The following is a 22,983-nucleotide window of genomic DNA, read 5'->3' on the forward strand; positions in this document are numbered from 1 at the left end:
GATGTCTCTTATAGTGAATCGATGGGATAAGGGGGTGCTATCCCAACAATACACTAGTAAGAGATTTCTCTTATAGTGAATCGATGGGATAAGGGGGTGCTATCCCAACAATACACTAGTAAGAGTTATTTAGATGTCTCTTATAGTGAATCGATGGGATAAGGGGGTGCTATCCCAACAATACACTAGTAAGAGATTTCTCTTATAGTGAATCGATGGGATAAGGGGGTGCTATCCCAACAATACACTAGTAAGAGTTATTAAGATGTCTCTTATAGTGAATCGATGGGATAAGGGGGTGCTATCCCAACAATACACTAGTAAGAGTTATTTAGATGTCTCTTATAGTGAATCGATGGGATAAGGGGGTGCTATCCCAACAATACACTAGTAAGAGTTGTTTAGATGTCTCTTAAGTGAATCGATGGGATAAGGGGGTGCTATCCCAACAATACACTAGTAAGAGTTATTTAGATATCTCTTATAGTGAATCGATGGGATAAGGGGGTGCTATCCCAACAATACACTAGTAAGAGTTATTTAGATGTCTCTTATAGTGAATCGATGGGATAAGGGGGTGCTATCCCAACAATACACTAGTAAGAGATTTCTCTTATAGTGAATCGATGGGATAAGGGGGTGCTATCCCAACAATACACTAGTAAGAGTTATTTAGATGTCTCTTATAGTGAATCGATGGGATAAGGGGGTGCTATCCCAACAATACACTAGTAAGAGATTTCTCTTATAGTGAATCGATGGGATAAGGGGGTACTATCCCAACAATACACTAGTAAGAGTTATTAAGATGTCTCTTATAGTGAATCGATGGGATAAGGGGGTGCTATCCCAACAATACACTAGTAAGAGATTTCTCTTATAGTGAATCGATGGGATAAGGGGGTGCTATCCCAACAATACACTAGTAAGAGTTATTTAGATGTCTCTTATAGTGAATCGATGGAATAAGGGGGTGCTATCCCAACAATACACTAGTAAGAGTTATCTAGATGTCTCTTATAGTGAATCGATGGGATAAGGGGGTGCTATCCCAACAATACACTAGTAAGAGTTATTTAGATGTCTCTTATAGTGAATCGATGGGATAAGGGGGTGCTATCCCAACAATACACTAGTAAGAGTTGTTTAGATGTCTCTTAAGTGAATCGATGGGATAAGGGGGTGCTATCCCAACAATACACTAGTAAGAGTTATTTAGATATCTCTTATAGTGAATCGATGGGATAAGGGGGTGCTATCCCAACAATACACTAGTAAGAGTTATTTAGATGTCTCTTATAGTGAATCGATGGGATAAGGGGGTGCTATCCCAACAATACACTAGTAAGAGATTTCTCTTATAGTGAATCGATGGGATAAGGGGGTGCTATCCCAACAATACACTAGTAAGAGTTATTTAGATGTCTCTTATAGTGAATCGATGGGATAAGGGGGTGCTATCCCAACAATACACTAGTAAGAGATTTCTCTTATAGTGAATCGATGGGATAAGGGGGTGCTATCCCAACAATACACTAGTAAGAGTTATTAAGATGTCTCTTATAGTGAATCGATGGGATAAGGGGGTGCTATCCCAACTACACTAGTAAGAGTTATTTAGATGTCTCTTATAGTGAATCGATGGGATAAGGGGGTGCTATCCCAACAATACACTAGTAAGAGATTTCTCTTATAGTGAATCGATGGGATAAGGGGGTGCTATCCCAACAATACACTAGTAAGAGTTATTAAGATGTCTCTTATAGTGAATCGATGGGATAAGGGGGTGCTATCCCAACAATACACTAGTAAGAGTTATTTAGATGTCTCTTATAGTGAATCGATGGGATAAGGGGGTGCTATCCCAACAATACACTAGTAAGAGTTGTTTAGATGTCTCTTAAGTGAATCGATGGGATAAGGGGGTGCTATCCCAACAATACACTAGTAAGAGTTATTTAGATATCTCTTATAGTGAATCGATGGGATAAGGGGGTGCTATCCCAACAATACACTAGTAAGAGTTATTTAGATGTCTCTTATAGTGAATCGATGGGATAAGGGGGTGCTATCCCAACAATACACTAGTAAGAGATTTCTCTTATAGTGAATCGATGGGATAAGGGGGTGCTATCCCAACAATACACTAGTAAGAGTTATTTAGATGTCTCTTATAGTGAATCGATGGGATAAGGGGGTGCTATCCCAACAATACACTAGTAAGAGATTTCTCTTATAGTGAATCGATGGGATAAGGGGGTACTATCCCAACAATACACTAGTAAGAGTTATTAAGATGTCTCTTATAGTGAATCGATGGGATAAGGGGGTGCTATCCCAACAATACACTAGTAAGAGATTTCTCTTATAGTGAATCGATGGGATAAGGGGGTGCTATCCCAACAATACACTAGTAAGAGTTATTTAGATGTCTCTTATAGTGAATCGATGGAATAAGGGGGTGCTATCCCAACAATACACTAGTAAGAGTTATCTAGATGTCTCTTATAGTGAATCGATGGGATAAGGGGGTGCTATCCCAACAATACACTAGTAAGAGTTATTTAGATGTCTCTTATAGTGAATCGATGGGATAAGGGGGTGCTATCCCAACAATACACTAGTAAGAGTTGTTTAGATGTCTCTTAAGTGAATCGATGGGATAAGGGGGTGCTATCCCAACAATACACTAGTAAGAGTTATTTAGATATCTCTTATAGTGAATCGATGGGATAAGGGGGTGCTATCCCAACAATACACTAGTAAGAGTTATTTAGATGTCTCTTATAGTGAATCGATGGGATAAGGGGGTGCTATCCCAACAATACACTAGTAAGAGATTTCTCTTATAGTGAATCGATGGGATAAGGGGGTGCTATCCCAACAATACACTAGTAAGAGTTATTTAGATGTCTCTTATAGTGAATCGATGGGATAAGGGGGTGCTATCCCAACAATACACTAGTAAGAGATTTCTCTTATAGTGAATCGATGGGATAAGGGGGTGCTATCCCAACAATACACTAGTAAGAGTTATTAAGATGTCTCTTATAGTGAATCGATGGGATAAGGGGGTGCTATCCCAACTACACTAGTAAGAGTTATTTAGATGTCTCTTATAGTGAATCGATGGGATAAGGGGGTGCTATCCCAACAATACACTAGTAAGAGTTGTTTAGATGTCTCTTAAGTGAATCGATGGGATAAGGGGGTGCTATCCCAACAATACACTAGTAAGAGTTATTTAGATATCTCTTATAGTGAATCGATGGGATAAGGGGGTGCTATCCCAACAATACACTAGTAAGAGTTATTTAGATGTCAGTTATAGTAAATCGATGGGATAAGGGGGTGCTATCCAAACAATACACTAGTAAGAGTTATTTAGATGTCTCTTATAGTGAATCGATCGGATAAGGGGGTGCTATCCCAACAATACACTAGTAAGAGATTTCTCTTATAGTGAATCGATGGGATAAGGGGGTGCTATCCCAACAATACACTAGTAAGAGTTATTTAGATTTCTCTTATAGTGAATCGATGGGATAAGGGGGTGCTATCCCATGAATTTACTAGTAAAGGCTTCAAAAATTGTCTTTCTAGTGGAATAATGGGATATATTTGTGACAGACGTTATCACGTGTAAAAATAGTTATCACGGTTTACGATTGAAATAATTTTTTGGGATAAAAAAATGGGATAAATAGCTTGAGCTAAATACAGCATGTTTAGCCATGCTCCTCGCCATGCAAAAAATGGACTCCCAAAATAACAATGGACCATTCTAAAATACTTCCACTAAAAAAATGGATCAAACTTGAGTTTAAAAACAATTATCAGTCTCTCCATACAGGAGTGGAGTCTTCCAGTAGCACCTCAACACAATATGGACCAGTCCAAAACCATATCCACTTATTAATTAACAAATACACTTCTGCTGACAAATGGACTTTTTCATAATCATTCCAGCTCAAAATTGAAATAAATAATTACAGAATCCTCCCCTTGCAAGAATGGGATATTCCGTGCCATCTCCATGTAAACTAGACCAGTGGAAACATATCCGCTGAAAATTACACTCTTGCGCATAAACAACCCAGTTCAAAATTGAATTAAAAAAGATCAACCCCAGGGAAGAATGAAGTTTTCCATAGTATACATAATGATATATATGAAGATTTGACAGGAGAAGAAGGAAATGACCAAAAATGTGTGAAATATAAAAATGTGACACCCCTTTGTTTGAATGCATGATTCAATAGTATACACTTTGGGTTGAAAATAACGAAACCAAAAAATTCTTTGTTTAAAAAATCGTTTTGAAAGGCTGTATGGCAAACATTTGAATAAGGGCCTGTGTACATGCCAAATTTCACATTATTTTGGTTTAATACATATAGGAACTGGAGATGTGTATCTTTAAAAAAAAAGAGTGAACAAAGCCAATCACATGTCCTAGGAATTCCCATACCATATTTGGCATGAATACTAGCCTACACCTGCGCCATGTAATTAATTAGACCAATCAGGTGGTCGCAAGGCTCACAGGCATGCAAGGCCAGATGCAGGGCACTTGGGGTCAATGACCTTTAGGTCATATGTAGTATTGAAAGTGACAGAAGTGGCAAATATTGTCAAGAAAGCCCAAAATAAATCGTTTTGAATATATGTATGCAAAAAATGGGAATGTAGTCCTTTAAATATTTGTTCAAGCCACATATACAGCAAATTCCAGGTCATTCGGTTGAAATACCAGTGCGCAGGAGGCCAAGATATGCTAAAAATAGCCTAAAAACCTCAATAAAATCACTTTCAAGGTCAATATCAAAAAAAGGAAAAGAGCGCACATTGGTTTTTGCCTACATTACCTCTGTACCAAATTTCAGGTCATTTGGTCAAAAAATGACAGAGATGAATCGATTTGAAGATTTGACAGGAGAAGAAGAAACATGAGTAACTAGACTGGCCGTCATTTGCTTTAAGAGCAAATTCAGCATATTTCACTTCGCCCCCCCATGCAATAATTGATCTTTTGACGAAATGGACCATCCAAAAATTCCATCTAAACACAAGAAGACTTGTCCCAAGATCTATTTATTCTTCATCTACATTCATTAACATGCTTGAACATATGCAAAGATACACAACAATACTATACACTATATATAAAAGTACAATACTATACATCACCCTGGAAAAATGCGCAAACATGCACTATGCAAATATACAAAACTATAACATTGGGTTACATAAATTCGCGGGGTACTTAAATTCACGATTTTTCGAAAACGGGGTATTTAGGGATATGTGCTAGATGCAACATCAGTAATACCGCTAGAAATGCAAACTTGACAGACTAACGTATTCAGAACACTGGCTGAAAAGCTTCGATAACCATGCATTAGAAGGCGACGAGGACAAAAACTCTCCGTCCCTTATTGGAACAGTCTGAGGGCATCGTGGGAGAATCACACTGCATCGTTGTCGGCTGGTTTATAAGACAAATGTCACATCCGCTTCCTGCTAAACACAATCATTTACAAGACAACTTATTTTCTTAAAATTGCTGACCTGCAATTGGACTCTAAGTGTGATCTTTGTTGCTACAACCTACGGCACGTGTATTTTCCCGCCGCCATATCATTACCCAGAATCCTGTTGTCAAGCAGACGACAAAGGTTTGTGAGGAACACTTTTTTGTCTAAATGTTGCGTGTGATTGTGGACTGAGGACGATATTTTCCTCAAAGTTTGCTTCTAACACAACAAGGAATACATGGACATAGTAGTATTATCAATGCTACGGCATCCGGCTAACTTGCCATGAATAATGTACTCGTTGCCATGACGGTGGATGTCGACTTTGACGTTCTACCGACTCAACACACGGGTTGTTCCCGTAGGCCTGATGCGTGCGGTACGGCCGTTTTTTCGTGTATTTTTTTTACTCAGACACATCTATATCCATAGCACTCTCCTCAAGCCACGGATGGAACGAATAGCTGCTGTATAAAATGTAATTAGCGGTAAGATATTCAAGACGAATCTTCTCTCCCGAATTAATGTTCACACCTGTCCGACAACACCGTCATTGTGCGTGCGGCGGACGGTAGTTTCAAGTTGAAATATTATGGTGTCAGCACGACTAGAGACAAAATCTACCATATATATGATTAGTGCAAACTTTAAGATAGTACAAGATACTGACAGAATAATAGAAACAAAGGATGGTTCTGCTGGATTGATTTTAGTCAACCATTATCGGAAAAATGGCGAATTTATGTTACCCAACGTTATTACTATTAGGAGGGGGAAGGGCTTCGTGGCACATACAAAGGCCGACCCGACATTGGTTTATTTTATATAAAACAATTTCATATGTAAACAATTATGAGATAAATAGCGTATGAAATTTCTTGTCTATTCTTAACCTTGCTATTCAAAAAGTATTAACAATTTAAGTTGTGTTGAACCCCTACAACGCAAAATGACCTATTAAAAACGTGCTAGATAACTACCGCATAAAAAGCCAACAATGCCTGTCTTTTTTACAGTAAAATTATTTCAACAATTCAAAAGTTTGCTGATATTCATTCACATCATGTGTAGACAATCGTGCTTTGAGAGGCGCTTGTGAAGTATTACTAGTGCTTCCTGGGTCAAAGGTTGTTGGTGCAGAAAGTGAAACTGCATGCAAACCTGCTCGCAATCGATCAGATCGGCCTACCTCGGCCTAGTGGTATATCATCATCGTTGGTATGGGTTTGATTATAAGTTGTATATAAGTGCGACACAACCAATTCAGAGACGGATTGCATTTTTCTCGTCGTCAAGTCGTGATTTATTAGTGGTTGAAGCCGCCATAATTAAATTTGACCATGCCCCAAAAACCATGTTTATTTGGCAACATTTGCGAGAGCATCATACTTTGCCAATCTCCCTCGGAGTCCCTCTCAATGCATAAATTGACTGTTTCAAAATCACCCGTGCAAACAAATTCTCTATTCAAGTTCTGCGAGACACCAAGAGCTTCTTAGTGCAAAGGCTTGCGTATTTACCTGCAACATGACCTCAGGTTACCTGAAAAGAACACATGTTCTTTGGCCAGCAGCAAATGGAACGCCCGGAACCTTAGATAGAACATGGATTCTTAGATAGAACATGGAACGGGGACAGCACTTTTGACCCGTTTTTGGTCTGAAAATGGGTCCAAAAGTCCCCAAAACCAAGCATTTTGAAGTGATGTACACCCGAAATGTGATTGAAGTCCTGTAGGGACATGTTCAAGGCACCCTTGTGCCGAATTCCAGGTCATTTGCTTGTAATACTAGTACCAGGGCACAGGAGCCAAAAATATAGAAATTGCCTAAAAATGCCCCAAAAAACCTCCATAAAAATGATTTTAAGGCCTGTTTCAAAACGATTTAAAAAGGGCCTGGGGGTATTTGCCCTCTTTACCTCCATGCCAAATTTCAGGTCGGTTGGGTAAGAAATGGCGGAGTAGAAGCCATTTGAAGATTTGTCAGGAGGAGGAGAAGAAGAAGAACCAGACAAATACAATATATTTCACTCTACCCATACCTCTAGGTATGGGAAGTGAAATATAAAAACAATATGTTTAGCCATACTAGGTATGGCTAAACATAAACATGAGTAAAAACAATATGTTTAGCCATACTAGGTATGGCTTAACATAAAAAAAAGAAGAAAAAAACCCCTCCGTCAAAATAGTCACACCCAACTTTAGCGACGGAAAACACCCCTCCCAATGAAATGGTCACATCCAACATGGCGGTCCCCATCCTTGGATGCAAAAATAGACTAGAGATAAATATTAGCTTGTTCAGCAAATATGAACAGGTTTGCGTTTCAGTGTAACTAATGTGGGGGGAAATGAACATAACTAGAAAGGTAACAGTTGTAAAGTAAATAGTTAAAACACGTCATATTTCACTTCATCTCTATCCCCTGCAAAATCTTAAAAACTGACTGTTCTGAAATGGAATATTTTTGTAAAACCCACCCCCTTGGGAGAATGTACTTTTCCGGTGGTACCTTCAGTTGAAAAGAACATTTTCACTAAAACCTTTTGCATAATTACCCCACTTTTGAATTTCACGTAAGAAAGAAGTGGGGTAAGTTTCGGTCCCTTAGCAGCTTGCCACGGAACTGCAGGGGTGTTTTTGTAAAGAAATCTTTCAAACAGGATTGCAGAATACAGTAACGATATATTACCATGCACTATGGTGTGCAGGAAGCTTAGACAAAGATGTACATTATTTGAAGAAGCTGTCATCTGCGCTGCATGGTAATTTGTGAAGTGAATCCGTCACTATTGCCCTTAAACCGTTATCATAAACATTAATATGTCAGCAGAGACCCAAGTCTGTCACCCTTGCCCCTTATCTGTCACGAAAGCCTTTAATCCCTCAGCGTTGTCCTTATCCCGTCATCATAGCTCTTAATCTCTCACCATCATCCTTAAACCGTCACCATAGCCCTTAATCCGCGACCTTTGCCCTTAATCCGTCACCACAATCCTTAATCCGTCGCCCTTTTACTTAATCTGTGATCGTTCCTCTTAATCCGTCATCCTTGCCCTTAATCTGTAATCATTTCCCTTAATCCGCCATCCTTACCCTTAATCCGTCACCTTAGTCCTTAATCCGTCACCCTTTCCCTTAATCTGTACTCATTTCCCCTAATCCGCCATCATTACCCTTAATCCGTCGCCTTAGTCCTTAATCCGTTACCCTTCGCCTTGATCTGTAATCATTTCCCTTAATCCGCCATCCTTACCCTTAATTCATCAACCTAGCCCTTAATCTGTTACCCTTTCCCATAATCTGTACTTATTTCCTTTAATCCGCCATTCTTACCCTTAATCTGTCACTTTATTCCTTAATCCGTTACCCTAGCCCTTAATCCGTTGCCCTTGACCTTCATCAGCCATCTTTGCTCTTAATCCGTCACCATCACCCTTAAACCATCATTATAGCCCTTAATCCGCGACCTTTGCCCTTAATCCGTCACCACAATCCTTAATCCGTCACCCTTTCGCTTAATCTGTAATCATTTCCCTTAATCCGTCATCTTTACCCTTAATCCGTCAACTTAGTCCTTAATCCGTTACCTTTCCCTTAAGCTGTAATCATTTCCCCTTATCCGCCATCCTTACCCTCAATCTGTAATCATTTCCCTTAATCCGCCATCCTTTCCCTTAATCCGTCACCCTGGCCCTTAATCCGTTGCCCTTGACCTTCATCATCCATCCTTGCTCTTAATCCGTCTCCATAACCCTTAATTTGTCACGAAAGCCTTGATCCCTCACAGTGGTTGCCCTCAATCAGTCACGTCGCCATAACCCTTAATCCGTCACCATAGCCGTTAATCTGTCACCCGATAACCTAATCCGTCACCTTTTCCCTTAATCTGTCATCCTTACCCTTAATCCCTCACCATAACCGTAATTAATCCATAACCCTAACCATAATCCGTTACTCTTGCCCTTAATCCATCGTCAATGTTACATCTTGTTATGACCAAATTTTAGGTCTTTTAGGCAATATAGTATATAACAGATATAGACCACAAATGGTATGACATGTTAGCAAAGTTGGGATGGTGCCATTGTGATGGAAAATTTGACTGGGTATCAATTTTAAGCCCTGTTTCCGAGTTAATGACTTCTCCAGGCACAGCAACATGGATGCACCCATGGGAGTATCAGTTACAGGGTACTGGTCTGGTGGGCGGACATAAGGACACAGCTGCAGTCACACAGTCTAGTACCGTGGCCACAGTGTCTAGACGTATGAGAACAAAGGGCGTTTCTTGTGTTAGAAAACAACTCATTTCTAGCGATAATATGGAGATTTCTAAACTCTAATCGAAAGTTGTGACAACATGGTGAGCAAGAAGGGATGTATCACCTCCATGTCAGCAGTGGAAACAACAACGGGGAAGCACGGCCAGAAGAGACTGGAAGAATATGGACTGTTTGAAAATAGCAACACCAGACGTTTGTTCATTAATCTCCAAGGCAGGAAAAGTTGTTGCACGTTCCGCAGACAGGACTCGACTATGGAAATTTAGATTCTGAGACTGGAAGGACAAATAACACCAGAGCCGATCTGTACAGAACCGAGGTAAGAGGCGTCTGTTTCTGTTTTTGTGCAGGTAGGTCTTTTCAGTTTTTATGTTAACGTTACGCTTTTGTGGTCATTTCAGATACCTTTCATGGCAAGGTAGAGATTTCGGCAAGTAGCCATTTTCGAAACCATCTCGACGTATGTTTGATATTCAGAATTGCTGTTAAAAGTGTTATTGAAACTTTTTAGGTTTAATGAAATATGAGCAATAACTTAGCAGCCTAGAATTTAGAAATACGTCGCATTCATCCACGTTTCAAAATCATGTGCCATACAAACGTTGAAATTCCAGAACTAATTCTAGTATGTCGCATGTCCACGTATAAGAACTAATTCCAATACAACTTATTTGTACACATTTAAAAATCTACATCCCCGACAAATGTAGACTGTTAAAGTAGAAAAACTACAAATGTAGAAAAGAATAATACGTCGCACTCGTCCACGTATGAAAATCATACGCCTGACAGATGTAGAAATTCCAAAACTAATTCCAGTACATCTCACCCCTGACAAATGTAGCATTAACTGAAGACAAAGTACAAATGTACAAAAAAACAGTACGTCCCATCGTCCACGTATGAAAACCATAAATCATATGCCCGAAAAACGTAGAAATGCAATTCTAGTACATCTTTTTGTCAAGTATGAAAATGTGCAAAGCCCCCCCCCCCCGACAAATTAATTTAGAATTAGTTGTGTAGTTAGAAAAAATTATACGTCGCATGTATCATCCACGTATTAAAATTTTACGCCTGACAAACGTAAAAATTCCAAAACTAATTCCAGTACATCTCATTTGTCCACGTTTGAAAACCTCAACCCCCGACAATTGTAGAATTAGCTGAAGATAAATTAAAAATGTAGAAAAATGATACGTCGCATTTGTTCACGTGTAAAAAACATAAAAAACTAGAAAGGCAACATTTGCGGGAGCAAATGCAACTTGTTTCGCCCATTTCCCTCCCCACGCAAAAATCGACTGTGGCATAGAGGCTAACGTTTGTTGTATGTCTGCAATGTTGGTATTTGAATGAATAATTGAATTGAAGACCAGTCAGAAATGGATCTCTCCCAATTTGAAACCCTATGCATGGATGGGCTCTTCCAGGCACCCATATTCATATGCTATTATTTTTTTAGTACAACGCTACGCCACACATTTTGTTTAATGCGCTATCGATCAGCGCCGATATTCAAGACTTCCCCGCGGCCCGATAGTGTAGACATGTAACAGGGGTTTACGTAAGGAGGTTGAAAATTCTTACTGATTTACGTCATTTTTAGCCAAAAACTTTAAACAACTACTCAAAGCAAGCTCAACGTAAATTTTCACGCACTTCACAACTCTCTATTGTTAATGTTAATGTTATTGTCAACGTCCCGACACGGGATGTTTCGTAAGGTGGGAAACGTTGGGTACTTTGTGTGCACTATTGTGCGCACTAGTGTCCAATCTTGGTGACAGAGGGGTAGAAAATTCGTGTACATAGCGAGGAAATGTCAGGTTTTACCATAGTGTCCAAGCTTGCGAACTTGTAGAAATCTTTGTTTCCATGCAGTGTTAAAATAAGAAAAACACCGTGTGTGTCGAAAAATACCACCAGAAAAGCTTTGAACCTTCTCAATTGCACTTACATAACTTCAGTAGGACACAACAATAACTTACAACACAAGGATGTGAGCCAGGGAGTAGTGAAGTTGTGTCTGTACCTGTCAGTGTACTAGTAGTGCCCCTAATTAAATTGACTATTTCAACCAATCAGGTTGAGCTTGATAAATCTGCGCTCTCTCATTGGCCGACCAAATTAGTCAACCCGGCCAGATGAATATAGATGTGACCTTTAGGTCAGTGACCCCATATGAGGAAAATAGCCGATCTTCTTCCCAAAACACCCTCTAAAATCGCATTTCGAAGTATTGTATGCCAAAAGTGCGATGGGATTCTTTAAATATTTGTTCAATGTACCACCATAGCAAATTTCAGGTCATTTGGATGTATTTCCAGAGCACAGGAGGCCAAAATGTACGTTTTTGGTCAGAAAAACCTCAATAATTTCACGTTCAAGGTCAATATCGAAAAAAATAAAAATAATGCTCCCAGGGTATTTACCCACTCTACATGTATACCAAATTTCAGCTCAGTTGGTGCAGGGACGACCGAGCTGAGTCGATAACAAGATTTGACAGGAGAAAGAAACCATACGAACACAATATATTGCGCCCAACAGTATGTTGGGCTCAACATAATTACAAATGTAGAAAAAAAAGGATACGGCGCATTCGTCCAATTCTTAAAGTATCAGTTATACCCCCATTCCACTTGGACGGCGCTTTCGCCGCGCTCTCACGGCGACATAAGGACCCCATTCCAAGTCACAACACGGTTACGGGGGGCAAATGACCCATATCTTTATATAATTAGTTCGAAATATTTCGAAATATGAAATAAACCTATCTGGCTATCTATATTTCAAATCTATTAAAAAAAATTATCTCTTTTGATAGTCACTTTCGAAATGTTTGCAAATGATCAGAACAACTTCTGAAACATAGTATTCTCGTATTTTCTTTTGTTAGAAACATTTATGAATACTTATAAAGATTTGTAATTAATAAAACAATAATTCGAAGATATAATAAATACCATTAAAAAAACGTAAAATTGACCAGATCGCCGTGAGAGTGCCGACCCAAAATTGTGAAATTGCTTATCAGTTTCACGCATATTTAACTCCAAATGTTGTTTTCCTAGCTAAAGATAAAATTAGTACAATTTTACCTGTACTAAAATGCGAATTTCGAGCCCTATTTGTTTAATCGAACTCCAAAACCTTGAAGTAAGTATAACACGCCATATTCGTAGGTACTAAGAAATATGTCAAACAGCTTATCAGTGTCACATACATTCTAAATTTTGTTTCCCTGTGGCTGTAGGACCTAGCAACTACATGACTAACACGCCACCGCCAACTACTTTGAAAAAGAAAAGCCAATCATGATTTTGGAATAGTCTAATTCAAGTCAATAATTCAAGAGGTTAAATCGACCGAAGCTGTCTACCGTCTTCAGAGACGACAAGAACCAAAGAAGAGAGCATTCAGGTTGATATGTTTCTGTATGTTTTTTTCTCGATCCCTGCACAGGTCACCTATACCGGACTACAAGGTCATCCGGGGCACCCGGTATCCACGTGCACTAGGGAGGAACAATCCAGGCCTGGAACAATCTGGCCGTTTCCCACACAGACTCTAACCGCAGCAGGGGAGGTCGCCGGAGACCTTCCACTGCCGGACCAGCATCAAAGCCGTGTTACAATGATTGTGCTGTTACAACCAGACATTACCTGACACGATTTAGAGAATCCACACACTGGCGTGCACATGTTGTCCACTTTATTTGATTCAAACGAATACGTATTGTCTATTTTGTTGTTTATTTTAGTGTGCAACTTTTAGAAGCTGATTTTGCATGTATAACGTTATGAAAGAAAATACAGGTGATTAACCTCGTTAAAATCAAACCGGATGTACGAATGGTAGAAACCCAATACAAATGTGTATGCAACTGCAAGCTGCAGTAACATTTCACTCCGTCACTTACGTCCAAGAAGTTACAGTGCAACTGACCTTACCAAACTTGGAACGGTTACTTTAGAATTAGTCTGCTAATTGTTGTGCTATAATTCTTTGACGGTTATTCATTTGTTTAAGTGAACTGCAGCGAAGAGATAAAGTAATCAATGTTGTGTGAGCAGAGTAAGACAGGAGACGAGAGATTTGTAAAACTAGGAAATTAAGGTCAAGAGAGCAATAGAGACATTCAGTAATTAATAAGGATCGTAGTAAGCCAACATTATGAGGTCATAATCAGTCAGTGTTATAACGTTTACGTCTCCCTTGGTAAGTATGCGGGAATCCTTGTCTCTGTGTCATTTCTTTATCCTTGATGTGGTCGTCTTCAAATCGGCATCTAAAAGAAACCGTATTTATACATCGGCCATTCTTTATTGTAAGAAGGAAAGGGTCTTAAGTATTCACCATTTCAAAATTGACTTAATTTTATTCCAAAAGCTAATTGGCCATCTCACCATTAAACAAACTAATCGTTCATTGTTTATGTGGCTGTCGTCCCTACATCTCTGACAAGACCACAACTGCCATGTTCTTTAAGATCACGTCTCCTACACTTTCTAATTTAACATCACATTAAATAACAAATCTATATTAACCCTCTATCGTTGGGGATCTTGTCGTCCCTTACTTTTCGACAAGATCACAACAACATGATGCTCAGTGGATCTTGCTCGTCCTTTAGTACAGTGGGCCTTGTGTCCATTTGTGCCAACGGCAAGGTCACAACATCACCACACTAATAACTTTCATCCCTTATACCTAACATAAGTGGCAAAAATCACCCCTCCGGTCAAAATGGTCACACCCAACCCAAAACTAGGAAAAATATGGGAAACCAACATTAGCGACAAAAACCAACCCTAATATTATTGATTACAACACTTTCTAATCCAACATCACATTAAATAACAAATCTATATTAACCCTCTATCGTTTGGGATCTTGTCGTCCCTTACTTTTCGACGAGACCACAACAACATGATGCTCAGTGGACCTTGCTCGTCCTTTAGTACAGTGGGCCTTGTGTCCATTTGTGCCAACGGCAAGGTCACAACACCACCACACTAATAAGATTCATCTCTTACACCTAACATTAGTGGCAAAAATCACCCCTGTCAAAATGGTCACATCCAACCCAAAACAAAGCAAAATATAGGGAACCAACAGTAGCGACAAAAAAAACCAATATTATTGATTACAACACTTTCTAATCCAACATCACATTAAATAACAAATCTTTATTAACCCTCTATCGTTGGGGATCTTGTCGTCCCTTACTTTTCGACAAGACCACAAGAACATGATACTCAGTGGACCTTGCTCGTCCTTTAGTACAGTGGGCCTTGTGTCCATTTGTGCCAACGGCAAGGTCACAACATTACCACACTAATAACTTTCATCTCTTATACCTAACATAAGTGGCAAAAATCACCCCTCCGGTCAAAATGGTCACACCCAACCCAAAACTAGGAAAAATATAGGAAACCAACATTAGCGACAAAAACCAACCCTAATATTATTGATTACAACACTTTCTAATCCAACATCACATTAAATAACAAATCTATATTAACCCTCTATCGTTTGGGATCTTGTCGTCCCTTACTTTTCGACGAGACCAGAACAGCATGATGCTCAGTGGACCTTGCTCGTCCTTTAGTACAGTGGGCCTTGTGTCCATTTGTGCCAACGGCAAGGTCACAACACCACCACACTAATAACATTCATCTCTTACACCTAACATTAGTGGCAAAAATCACCCCTGTCAAAATGGTCACATCCAACCCAAAACAAAGCAAAATATAGGGAACCAACATTAGCGACAAAAAAAACCCAATATTATTGATTACAACACTTTCTAATCCAACATCACATTAAATAACAAATCTTTATTAACCCTCTATCGTTGGGGATCTTGTCGTCCCTTACTTTTCGACAAGACCACAAGAACATGATACTCAGTGGACCTTGCTCGTCCTTTAGTACAGTGGGCCTTGTGTCCATTTGTGCCAACGGCAAGGTCACAACACCACCATACTAATAACATTCATCTCTTACACCTAACATTAGTGGCAAAAACTACCCCTCCGGTCAAAATGGTCACACCCAACCCAAAACTAAGAAAAATATAGGGAACCAACATTAGCGACAAAAAACACCCCCAATATTATTGATTACAACACTTTCTAATCCAACATCACATTAAATAACAAATCTATATCAACCCTCTATCGTTGGGGATCTTGTCGTCCCCTACTTTTCGACAAGACCACAACAACATGATGCTCAGTGGACCTTGCTCGTCCTTTAGTACAGTGGGCCTTGTGTCCATTTGTGCCAACGGCAAGGTCACAACACCACCACACTAATAACATTCATCTCTTACACCTAACATAAGTGGCAAGAACCACCCCTCCGGTCAAAATGGTCACACCCAACTCAAAACTAGGAAAAATATAGGGAACCAACATTAGCGACAAAAACCACCCCCAATATTATCGATTTCAACACTTTCTAATCCAACATCACATTAAATAACAAATCTTTATTAACCCTCTATCGTTGGGGATCTTGTCGTCCCCTACTTTTCGACAAGACCTCAACAACATGATGCTCAGTGGACCTTGCTCGTCCTTTAGTACAGTGGGCCTTGTGTCCATTTGTGCCAACGGCAAGGTCACAACACCGCCACACTAATAACTTCCATCTATCACACCCACACATTAGTGAAAACAACATCCCTCCAGTAAAAATGGTCACACCCAACCCAAAGCAAGAAAAAATTAGCAAGAAAACAAAAAAAAGAAAACTAGCAAGAAAAACACCCCTCCGTCAAAATAGTCACACCCAACATTAGCGAAAAGAAACACCCCTCCCAATAAAATGGTCACATCCAACATGGCCGCCCCCATCCTTGGATGCAAAAACAGAACAGGTTTTGCTATCGCAAACCTGTAAATAGGTTTTGCTATCGCAAACCTGTAATTACCTGGCCGGCCTGGTCAAGCTGAAGGCCGCCTACAAACATGTATAACGTCGACTAGTCGGTGTCAACATAAACCCCTGTATTTATGGAAAAGGTAGGTCTTAGAAAATCGTCTATGTAGTATGAACTCTCGTAATGTTGACTCAGAAATCTAAACCAACGTTACTTACTGGCTGAGATACCCAACCCTCCCCCTCCCCCTTTACAACCGAGTACCGGCAAATTCAGCTTTCGCATAACGTCATAGATAAATTGTGAGATGTGACAGCAGAAGATTGAATACGAGATATCCAGAAAAATTTTAATTTCGCCTGCAATTGTTATTTTTTTTCTCTCTCTCCTACGAACTGCCTGTCTACGACGCCCCCCTCCCCCACCCCAGCAAGGTCTTAATTTAATGTACGTGGACTTTGGTCATTAACGTTATATGTCACATTAATGCAACGTTACACCTCGAACCCCAAAATGACTTGTTATATTTAAGTGCTGTTTCCGGCTTCCCTATCTCTTTCTCTCCCATAATTTTTTTTTATTGTGTGTGTGTGTGTGTCAAAGTGTGTGTATGTGTCGTGTGTGTGGTATGTTAGTGTCACGGTGTATGTGTGTGTATACAAAAAATCTATGCACAGCTAAAACGATCACCAAGCAATAGGGGGCAGAAATCAGAGTGACGACCACATACTTCCGGCAGATTACCCTGTCATGACCCTATCCCTGGTCAGATTTGAACTCCGACCCGGAACCTTAACTTCCAAATGCTGCAAGAATGAAATCCCCATCAGGGGTTCATCTAAATCAGGAAAGAGGGGCGCTGCACCCTCTTGTTTCAGCCCAGCACCCCCTTGTGGAATTCAGATTTTAGCTTAATATTCAGCATACAGCCTTCACTCAGCAATGGATTCTTCCATAAATACATAGAATTCACTCCCTTGCCTGTGTGTACTCCCTCTTATTCAATTTTTCTAGAAAAACCCCTGCCCATGTACCATTACCAGTAATTATGCAAATTAGGTATTCATTTGCATAATTGATATCTTCAATTCAATTCAGTTTATTAAAATCAACCTTGCAGCATTACATAAAAGCTGAATTGTGTTGATTTTTCTATAGACAAGCAGCATCCACAATTAATCAAAAACAATACGCATGTAACATAACATGTAACAGCGACGACAATATCCAATATCCATACAGAGCTAAGAGCAAAAGTCACTCGTCTAGAAATGTCTTCATTGGTAAACTAAATAACAGTATGAGTACTAGTGTTACTGAGTTGCCTTGTTGTACAGGCGGAATATTCTGGTGGAGGAACAAGTTTTTGAGTCTCTGTGTTACGGCACTGTGATGGCCGTGCAGCCATTTCTCAAAGTTCCAGAGATTTACCATGTCGTGGAGGGGTTGATTTTCTTCCAGCATGGTCCTTAGTAGTTTCACTGCTGCAGACTCACGGCGTTCCTTCAAAGTTGACAATGTGGGCACCTCCCTTCTTCCTCCCATAGAGATTATTTGTACCCTCTCCATGTTTTGTTCCTGTTCTTTGTTACAGCCTACAAGCAGCACGTGGCCATACTCAAGTACTGGTCCGATTCATGTAATGTACCTTTGCACGAAGACAGCAATGCTAGTGCCCTGTTTTGTAAGGATCCTTTAGTAGTGGAGCCTGCGAGAAACCTTCGTGACCATCGAGTTCATTAAAAGTCAAATTCTTGTCCAGTAAAACCCAGGCCCTTGGCTAGCCCAACACATGGCACTTGTTGTCCCCCGAGACACAGTTACAGCACTGATCTGTTACAGCAAATTTGCAGCAGCTGACTTTCCTTGCCATTTAAAGTCATCTTGTTGTCACAAGCCCACTCGTCAAGCTGGGACGCTTCCTCCTTCACTGTCTTGTCACTGTCAACCACAGCCACTTGGAGGGTACGTGACAAGCTGACGTCATCAGCGTAGCCTACATTCAGAGTACTAGTACTATACACCGGTGACCTTGTGCTTATAAAAAGCAAGAACAGATAGGGCAAGAGAACACCCCCCTGCAGAACTCCAGATGTCAGTGTACACCAGGTGCTAAACTTGCCGTGGGTCACTACTCTTTGCTGAGGGAGTGCATAGGGGGGTCCCGACAACGCTCTACGCTAAATTTGGAGGGCCGGCTACGTATTACGCTAAATTCAGGAAGCCTCTCTTCGCTCTATGCTAAATTCTGAAGCTTCCCAATGCATTATGCTGGACTTAAAGACCTAGCGGCTGAACTAAGGCGTCAAAGTTGGTAATGTATGAGGTTTGGAGGTGACAATAACATAGTCTTGAACATAGCATAAAGAAGAATACTTTTTAAGTACTAGTACAGGCCGGCCTGCCTCCATCTTTAGCTAAAGGCTGTCCCACGCACTAGCAAAAGTGACAAACTTCTTAAATCAACTGTATCATCAAACAAACAAATTGAGTTCATATTCTGATCTTTGCCATTCATTTGGTTTCAAGAGGGTCAGACGCAGGTTGACATAGTTAATAATATGCCATTGAAGAGTGATCACTCAGGAGACTGTGATGTTGCAAAGCTGAACTTGTTTGCTCTATCCATGCTCGTAGCCAAGAATAGAATAGAAAAAGGCCATATACCATATGGCGCAAAGTTTATAGTCGTTCTCGTATGTGGCAGTGCAGAAAACGCATTTAGTGGAGAGCAGGACGGTGGACCAGTCTTGCTGGGAACAGTGGAATTATGTTCCCGCCAAGTAAAGCCTTGTAAGGCCCGATAGTGCCTTGCAGTTCATGAGGTTTAAAATCTCAATCTATGGCCATATGCGCAAGATGTTCCAAGACGGACAGCAATCATACTTAACTTTATCAATGGTAAGACAATCTAACCAGGAAGTGCAGCAGTCGGGTACCGGTCATAATTTGTAAAAGTGCACACAATGTACCTTGAAAACATCACCTACTTTGCTCTAAACAAGTCCGACTGCTACACCTGCTTGGAAATTAAAGACAATCTCGTGTCCAGTGCACTGTGGGATCATTCCCTTGTATGTGCCTTGCTATTGCACAAGATATTGGGAACGAGTTCGGTGGATTGTTCCATTGTGTAGAAGGGGAGGATAGCAAAACAAAACAGACTGCGCACTCCTTTGTGACTTAGAGACTAGAGCAAGGCTGGACAAGTTTCACAACGCTTTACGCTCAATTCATCAATACATGTTATGTTAAATTCCTGGTAGCTACTCTGCATTACGTAGAATTAAAGTTGTCAATATCGCTCAACGCAAAATACACAGATTACGCTCTACGTTGAATTGGAGTGGTCGGCAACGCTCTACGTAAAACTAAAACAGCTCATTACGCTCTACGTAAAAGGGCATGCAGGCCCTCTTTGCTGTCTCTGTTGAAGGAAGTCATGTATCCACGACACCATGTGCGAGCTCACTTGCAGGTTGATAACATAGGTCAGGAGTAGAGCATGGTCCACCCGATCAAAAGCCTTGTTCATATCCGCGAAGAGAGCTCTATAAACTAGAGTTGGCTTCTTGGAGTCAAGTGCAGACAACCAGGTTTGCACCATGCGTACCAGTGCTATCGTAGTCAACAAGCCTTTCATGTAGGCATACTGGTCCCCATTAACCTCAGTCAGAGAGAGGAGTAGTCTTTTGAGAATGCTTCTTTCTAGCAATTTTGCTTAAGCTGGCTAAAAGGGACACTAGACTGGTCGGAAGTCTTCCACTTGTGATGCTCCAGCAGCTTTTGATACTGGTACTACATTAGCCGACTTCCAAATTGTGGGCACAGTGCCCTCTGCATAAAAAGCATTGAAAAGATGGCAAACGATAGGTTCTAAATCCTCAGCGCACTCTTTAAACACCCAGTTTGGTACATTGTCCGGTCCACATGCTTTCCTTGGATTAGTTGACTTTAGAATAACTTGTATCTCCCCAATCGAGCACAGGTCAGGACAGGTATCTGTGAATGGGAGTGGGAAGACGTGGAGACACTGTCTCACTCTGACACCATGCTTCGTCAAATTGCTGATACTTTCTGCTGAAAGCTCGCCTGTAATGCTTAAGCCACCCGACTGTCACATGATCTTCCCAACTCCTTGTTGATACACTCCCATCATTTTATGAAGGGCTTTGCCTCTGAGTTGCTGTATGCAATTCCGGTAATGCCAATTTTTAGCTTGGCGTACTGTAGTGTTTACGGACTTTGTTCCTGAGGCTTCTCCACTTCTGCGACTTTCCATGTCGCTTGAATTCTGCTTGTCTCTTTTCAATGGCTCTCCTCACTCCTTCTGTAACCCATCCCTTATCGTTGGTTCTGACAGATTTCAACTTCACAGGACAGTAGGTGTCGAGAAGGGTAGTAAGAATTGCGTAGAAGTTGGTTACCTTTTCGTGGGCTGTTGAAGCTTCAAATACTGCAGCCCAGTCTTGCAACGCAAGAGCAACCACCAGCTCCCTTCTACTGTTGGTAGTCACCACTCTACGCGGAACTCTGACATTTGGTTGTTTCACAGCAGCTGTTCCAGACTGGAGCATGACACATGCATGATCACTGCTCCCTACAGGTGGGATTATCCATGGATTGTTGTATTGCTGAGCCATGTTCGAGATCAGGGTAAGGGGAAAACCCTGTATAGGTACCCGTACCCGTATAGGTACCTGTATAGGTATACCGGTACATTGTATACCCCATTTGGGGCCCCAACAAGCCAGGAAACACGCTATGACGGCCGCCATATGGGGTACCCAGAACGGCTGTTTTTTTATGGTCTCCACATTGATATAAGACACAAACAGTTGACTATACTCGGTCAGAAAATAGCTGAACAATCATAGTTTACGATCTTTTGATTTCTATGGACGGAGTTTTGGAACATATGGAATTTGCGAGCACCGATCTCAGAGACCTTTCAACTAAACCTGTTCTGAAAAGAAATAGAAAAAACACTCAAACTATCAACCTTTCCGCTTTTCATTATCTTCGGATGCAATACTCATGATCTGTTTGGCTGGAGCTGCCAGTAAACCTGCATAAAACCTACAGTATCAAAACACCGTTCTCGATGCACGGAAGATCCGCCATTACACATGTGAACTAGCCGCTTAGACGCAAAGTAGCCACTTATTGAGACACAAACATTAGGCCATTCGGCGTGATTTGTCTGAATATGCCGTGCTCGGTCTCTGTCTTTAGCGTGAGGCCGTTATCACAGAGATTTTCGGACACAAGCTTGAAGGCATATATCTATACGCTCAGCAGCATGTTTCTAGATGGCGTATTTTCGCACGCCGAACTTTCCACTTTCCACATGCCGTTGCCACCTGCCAGTCAGCACGTCAAGATGCGCTGAGGTGCACGCTGTGACGGAAGTTTTGTCTGACTACTACTGTCTGTTACTACTGAGATTTTCGGGCACAATCTCAAATTGAAATGCTCGATGACATATTTATCAATAAATATATGCACGCCGAACTTTCCACATGCCGTTGCCACGTGTCAGTCAGCACGTCAATACGTACGGTGCTGCAGGCTGTGACGGCCGAGCTCTTACAGGTATATTTCTTCAATTTTGAGTTAAGAGACACTTATACTATACTATACTATACTATACTATTCCTTGTTTATTTCCTTTGTCCTTTGATTAGCGATTGTGGAAAGATAGAAACTTTGTTGCGAGTTATTTTGCTGCATAAGTAAACACTTTTTTAGAGTTTGTCTAACTAAGAAATCAGTCAATCACGACTTACTTAAGTCGAAGATTAAACCATATCAACTTTGGACTGGTGGTGCCTGCTAATTACCCGGACCCCGCTAAACAAAACAAACATGGCGACAAATCAAAGAAGGCTAACCCCGTTTACATGGAAATAATCTAAGGTTGATAGTTTGAGTGTTTTTTCTATTTCTTTTTAGAACGGGTTTAGTTGAAAGGTCTCCGAGATCGGTGCTCGCACGTTCTGACAGGCGCTCCGTACGAACTTCGCAAATTCCGTATGTTCCAAAACTCCGTCCTTCATAGAAATCAAAAGATCGTAAAATATGATGGTTCAGCTATTTTCTGACCGAGTATAGTCAATTGTTTGTGTCTTATATCAATGTGGAGATCGTAAAAAACAGCCGTTCTGGGTGCCCCATATGGCAGTTGTCATAGCTATAGCGTGTTTCCTGGCTTGTTGGGGCCCCAAAATACCTATAAGGGTACCTATACGGGTACGGGT

The 22,983-nt window shown here is 40.7% G+C and overlaps 1 protein-coding gene and 1 long non-coding RNA gene across 3 annotated transcripts in view; both read left to right on the top strand.

Moving 5' to 3' along the window:
* The first annotated feature begins 9,588 nt into the window (after positions 1–9,588).
* LOC136423085 (uncharacterized) lies at positions 9,589–13,723 on the top strand. Its single transcript, XR_010753713.1, has 2 exons — positions 9,589–10,147; positions 13,297–13,723. It is a non-coding gene; the product is annotated as an uncharacterized lncRNA (long non-coding RNA).
* Positions 13,724–16,188: 2,465 nt separating this feature from the next.
* The window catches only part of LOC136423095 (aspartoacylase-like), a 47,890-nt gene continuing 41,095 nt past the window's right edge, over positions 16,189–22,983 (top strand). Inside the window, exon 1 of one of the 2 annotated variants that reach the window (XM_066411116.1) lies at positions 16,189–16,865. The gene's annotated coding sequence lies outside the window, so the exon portion shown is untranslated. The remainder of the gene's footprint in view (positions 16,866–22,983) is intronic. The other variant, XM_066411117.1, reaches the window with a different exon arrangement.

Source organism: Branchiostoma lanceolatum, chromosome 17 (genome assembly GCF_035083965.1).
Source record: "Branchiostoma lanceolatum isolate klBraLanc5 chromosome 17, klBraLanc5.hap2, whole genome shotgun sequence".
Lineage (NCBI taxonomy): Eukaryota > Metazoa > Chordata > Leptocardii > Amphioxiformes > Branchiostomatidae > Branchiostoma > Branchiostoma lanceolatum.